This window comes from Eptesicus fuscus, chromosome 11 (assembly GCF_027574615.1).
Source record: "Eptesicus fuscus isolate TK198812 chromosome 11, DD_ASM_mEF_20220401, whole genome shotgun sequence".
Classification (NCBI taxonomy): domain Eukaryota; kingdom Metazoa; phylum Chordata; class Mammalia; order Chiroptera; family Vespertilionidae; genus Eptesicus; species Eptesicus fuscus.
This window is the reverse complement of record NC_072483.1, coordinates 80,711,376-80,717,386: the sequence shown is the minus strand read 5'-3', so window position 1 is coordinate 80,717,386 and position 6,011 is coordinate 80,711,376.

The following is a 6,011-nucleotide window of genomic DNA, read 5'->3' as shown; positions in this document are numbered from 1 at the left end:
GGGAGTGTGTGTGTATGTGTGTGTATGTGTGTGTATGTGTGTGTATGTGTGTGTGTGGGGGGGCTGGGTTGGGTCAGGGCAGAGACACTGTGGTGTCAGAGGTGCAGCCAGTAGAAGGGGGTGGTGGTGGGTGGTTGGGTGTCTCTAAAGAACCCTCTAATGTCCTTCACGCGAGGAGGAATCAGCGTTTGCGCATCTACTACCTAAAAGGTGTCTTCACAGCATACAAGGTCACCGGTGAACAGACCTCACCCCTGTTCCCTTGTCCCTCCCCCCGATCCTGACCTTGCGGGGCCAGAGGCAGCACAGGGAGTGGGGCTGGAGAAGTGACAAGAAGAACAAGGTGGACAAACAGCGAAAGAAGAGACTGCTGCTCATGGCTGAGCCTGGAGAAGAGGACCTTCAACTGGGTGAGGGATGAACGCTTTGAGGTCAGCAGATGGACTTTTTAAGACCTGGAAATGAGGCTGTTCCAATAGCCAAGTGGGGCCCGAAATGCTCCCGTAGATGCCTGAGAGATCTCTGCGGGGTGAGGTGGGGTGGGCGCGCTGCTATGAAAAGGTTTTCACGCGCACAGTGTATTTTCAGCGGGACCCTGGGGTTTCCTGTCCTGGCTCCTTTACCCCCAGCAGCGAGGCTCACTCTAGAATCATATCCTCTGTGTGTGTTTCTCTCTTTACACTTCCGGTTTGAGAAACGTCCCCGCCCTCTTCTGCTTGGTTTCTCGTTTTCACTCTAGGGTTATTACCAAGGAGAAGGGACACCTTTTCCCACACACTCAGGCAAGTGCTGCAAACTCCCTGCGGTGACTTTGTGGGACCTTCAGGATGAGGGTGGAATCCGAAGGGAGTAGGCGTTACGATTAGAAAAGTTATCTCTTGCAATAAAACACCCTCTAATACTGCTTATACTAGCATATAGAGTTACTTGGTGAGGGGCCCCCACAAGATGTATTCATTTGCAATTATTTATGCTCACCAGGGAAAAGAGGTTTTTCTTTGTTTATTGTTTTATTCGTGATTAACCAGCATGGTAATGGTAGGGTTATAATGATAACAACAAGAGGAATGAAAATGTTTGAGGTGCACATTGTAGGCAAGATGCTAATCCTAGATTGACAATTTCAGAGGCAGGGAGTCTGTTCTGTAAGTGTGTGTGTGTGTGTGTGTGTGTGTGTGTGTGTGTGTGTGTGTGTATGTGTGTGTGTGTGGCTTAAGGGCAAAGGGAGGGAAGAGGGGATAAATGAACCCTGTGCAAGGATGGGCTGGGGGGGTCCAGGTGCTCTTCTTATGTTTTTCACAAGCTGTTTTGCATTCGAGGTCACGGATGCTTAGGGCTCTCACAAGCCTTCTCCTCCTACCCCTCCCACAGAATGAGAATTAATCATTACCAGAACTACCGTGATCTTTCCTGCTTATGAAAATCCACATGTACTAGTAATTGTTCCTGAGGGGCAGTCTTTCTTTCGCAAAAGTTCCAGAAACTTTTAGCTTCCCCAGGACTGACCTTGTGTCATTAACACCCCTGTTTTCGGTCTTCTCAACTCGGGAACAGTGTTCGGTTCTGTGACCTACGACTTTCCCAACGTTTCTGGGCCTGACCCAATGGGTAGAAAATATGTCCCCTCCACTTGAGCCAGAGAATTCTTTTAAATGTCCTCAGTCCTGGCAAGACTTTATCTTTTGTCTCTGGTTTTCGCACACAAAGTGCTGCATAGCTAACCTTGGTGACATTGATAACACTGAGTTACACCCTTTTTGGCCAAAATATAGGCATAAAGGAATAATTTTCTCCTAAAATGTAAAAACTAGTTCTGAAGGCAGAGCCAAAAGAAAAAAAAAGCACGAAATATTTTGAACAATGACATCATTAGGGGAACAAATATATGGTGAGTCTCCCGGGGAAATTATTTTAAGCCCAAACCCAAATATGTAAAATACTAGAGGTCTGGTGCACGAATTCCTGCATGGGTGGGGTTCCTAGGCCTGGCTGGTGATCAGGGCGATCAGGGCTGGGCCGATTGGGGCCTGCCAACTGGGGGGGAATGAAGCGGGGGGAGGTTGGCCACTGGCCTGAGGAGGGAGCTGGCCCTTGGCCCCCCTGGGAAAGGGGCCATTTCTGCCACCCACCTCTGGTTCCCCATTTGGAGGCCCCATTGGGGTCAGGAGAGGAGGCGATGGTTGCCAGGTGTGGAAGGAACAACCACCGCTGCCACCAGCCGGCCATGGGAGGTTGGCTGTAGGAATGCACTGACCATTGGGGGCAGCTCTTGCGCTGAGCATCTGCCCCCTGGTGGTCAGTGCGAGTCATAGCGACTGGTGGACAGGTCATTCTGGTCATTTGGTCGTAATGGTCACTTAGGCTTTTATATATATAGAATATTATAATAGCCACTGTCTTTTAAGCATCTTTTCCTCAATGGTTAATTAAATAAAACACTCCAACTTGGAGGTATATATTATTATGACCATTTTACAGATGAAGGAACCCAGACAGACTTCCCAGCCATGGGACTTTGAGCAAGTTATTGAATCTTTCATATCTGATTCCAGAGCCATATATGGACACATAACTTTATCCTAATCAAACAGAAGGCAAGTGATATTCAAACACATGTCATCCATTTTTCTGTCATTTTTATGTGAGGAGATAAAGGTGCTAATACATTATACATGGGTAAATTTTTCCCCACTTTTGAATGAATTTCATCATGGATGAGAAAGGCCCTTCCTCTTTTTTTTTTTTTTCTATTTTGTAATTTGAACTTTAGGGAGGAAAGGGAAAGAGGTAAAAGGTCATCGGACTGAGCATCGGGAGACCGAGGTTCAAGCCTCTCACTTAACTTCTCTGAATCTTGGTTTCCTTATCTGTATAACACGGTGGTCAGATAGACCTTCTCTAACATGCAAGGCCCGGATTGTCAGTGCCAGCTTCTGGTCAAAGGTCCTCCTTATTGCCCCAAACTATGTTTTAAGCTCATAGAGGAGCAGTCTGTCATCCCAGGACTAAAAATACGCAGTGCTTTGTGAATCAAATTGAACATTAAATTGCATTGAAAACATAAAGTTTTACACAAACTGTTGGTGCATGGGACTTAATGAGCTCCATATGCCCGACCTCTGGAAAGAAACGGCTTTGGGAACTGTCGCTGTGGAAGAGGCTGGGGCATCAGCATCTGGTGTGAGTTACGCGGAGGGAAGGGAACCGACCACATTTTTGTACCATCGCCAAGCTGGGGAAGGTAGAAATACTGTGTAATGTGTGCTCACCTTCTGAGAGAATGCTGACTGTTTTCCAAACGTTTCCTCACTCTTCAGGAAGCTGTGGAGTTGAATGGATCTTGACTTCCTCTTCCATGCGTCTCGTGCCTCTGAGGCCACAGGGTTTCAGGTCTGCTCTGTTGAAATGGGGCTCTCTTGTTGGATGTGTCAGTGACTTTGACCACTTGTACTTGTTTTAGTCGACTCTGCTACTCCTAAAAGGATCTGCCTGAAACCTCTTATTTAAAGTAGTCAGCCCTCCCCATTGCTTATGCACTTACTGCATGTAGGTGACTTGAACACTGAACCCATTTTTTGAGATTCCTTGGTCATTAGTCCCCATCCTTGGCATGCTGGGCTGTAAGCCATTCAGAGCTCATCATCAACATCCCAATCTCATCTTTCTGAGCCATCCACGAGCTTTCTACTCTGAATTCCCATCACCTCTTCTTCATCTGGGAATTTCCTAATCAACACAGCTCAAACAACAATCCCCTGGGATGTCGCTCTTTGCCATTTCTATGTTCCTATAGCCCTTAGATGCAGTTAGGAATAGAGAAGAGGGATATAAACCCCCTTCCCCCGCCCCCCAGGAAATCAGAGAGCTCTTCATGAGTGAACAAATGTCTGATTCTTCCCTTTATTTTCCTGAGCAGAGTACAGTTGGCTTTCATGAAATATTTATTGAGTAAATAAAGGAACTAATGAAAAAACAAAACAGAAAGTTCTTGGAAACCAAGCAGGGTTTTAGTCTTTTGTAGCTTTGCCACCACACTTCTCTGACTATCCTGCATATGATAATTTTATGTCTATCAGGGTTCATGCCATACTTACATCCTTGTTGAAGGCTACTGTTCGAGGATAGAAAAACACCTAATGTTCCTCTGACCACAGGAATTTGCTATGAAAAAGCACAGAAAGGAACAAACCAGGAGACTCTCTTGTCTACCCAAAATGCTGCTGCTCCCTGAACTCGTTAAGCATATGGATGGACACTCGCTTTGGAGATGTGCTTTGAATGCAATCATTTCCTGTGTACGGTTTTGCAAATAAATAGGTCTCCCAAATGGAAACTGAACAGAGGAAGTAATTTAGGTCTTCTATTATAAAATAGAATTTAATTCTAATCTTTTTGTTCCTATCTTCATTTCAGTTTATTTTCTAAACCCTGAGACACACAAACCATGAATTGTCACCTATCTTTTTTATACCAAGTTTTGAATATTCACATTTTAGAGATCCTTAGTATTGATAATCAGAAATAAATATTTAGAAGAATTGATAGTCATATTTTAGTAGGACATGATAACTTTCCAATTCATTGTCTCATGATCCTTACAACAGTCTTGTGAAATGGACGGGCAAAAATGCTTTATAGATGAGAAAGTTGAAGCTCATAGAGCATCAGTGAATAATCCAAAGTCACGTGGCTAGGAAAGGGCCATGCCAACACCTGAATCAGTTCTGATTGTGAGGGTCACTTCATCTCTCATTCCAAGCATTTGTAAATGAAGAGGCACACACATTGTCCCATGATGATTTGGGTCACTTTTGCAAGTTTCTGTCCTCCCAAGGCATGCAATCCATGTTGGAGAAACTGGTTACTCAAGGACCTCCTCTGGCTCAGTATCATGCTCTAATGAGATCATGAAAGAAGTGACTCTGAGAGAAGATGGGATTGAGAAAGGAAAACACTGAAAATTGACCTTTAAGCCTTGATGCAAATGCAACTGAAGTTACTTGGAGAAAGATGCAGATTGTGGAATTGAGGTATTGTTTTTAAACTGGGGCTATCCCCTTTCTCCATTCTCAGAGAGATTCAGACAATGATGAAGAAAATAGTGATCTCATTTACTCACTAGCTGGCTCCTCTTCAGTGAAGGTGCAGGTGGTAAATGTGTTAAGACTTAGTTAAAAACAATGGACGATTTAAAATTCAGGAAATCGGGTGTTCCCGTTTAGCCTGATCTTGTTAGAATAATGGAATTTGAGGGTTTAAAACATAACTTGTTTCAGAATGATGCATGAGTTCTCAAAAACCTTGTTTAACATATTGCTGGAATAATGCATATGAGATGGTTAAAAATGGAAGTAGAAAAAAAAAAATCCCCAACACCCTTAAAGGAATTTGCAATTCATAAAGTTACTGACAATTTTGCATTATAGTTGCCATGGTAACCGTGCTAAGCTTCTGCTAAAATGTTTCTTAAAAGGAGAAGGAATAGTATATAATAAGCTCTTCAAGTGTAATTTTTTTTGTTGTAGTTGAATTAATGTGTAATTCTTATGTGAGTATTTTAGTAATGCATGAACGTGCACTCTAGTTATGGTTCAGATTTCTTATCTCTCTGTGTTTAAGCAATGTATGAGAAGTTGCTGGCTACTAGCAATGCTTAGTGATTAATTATAAAAAATATCAACAAAAAGCATTATCCACAGTAATTAATTATAAAAGTGAAAACAGAAAGCATTTCAAACCCGACTGTAGTAAATTTCCCAGACCAAAGCACTGACTTGCTTATTGATTCAAAGTGCTTTTAGCCAAGCTTTTAGGCTATATTCACAAGTCACCCCTTGCCCCCTCGCTCCTTTTTGTTAGAAGAGTCCTGTGTACTGAATAGATGAGGACCAATTAGACCAAAATAATACTTTAATTTGGCCATTTGAATAGAGAGCTATTTTTAAATGGTAATTGACTCTGTGTGAGTGTGTGTGTGTGTGTGTGTGTGTGTGTGTGTTGTTCAGCTTCTA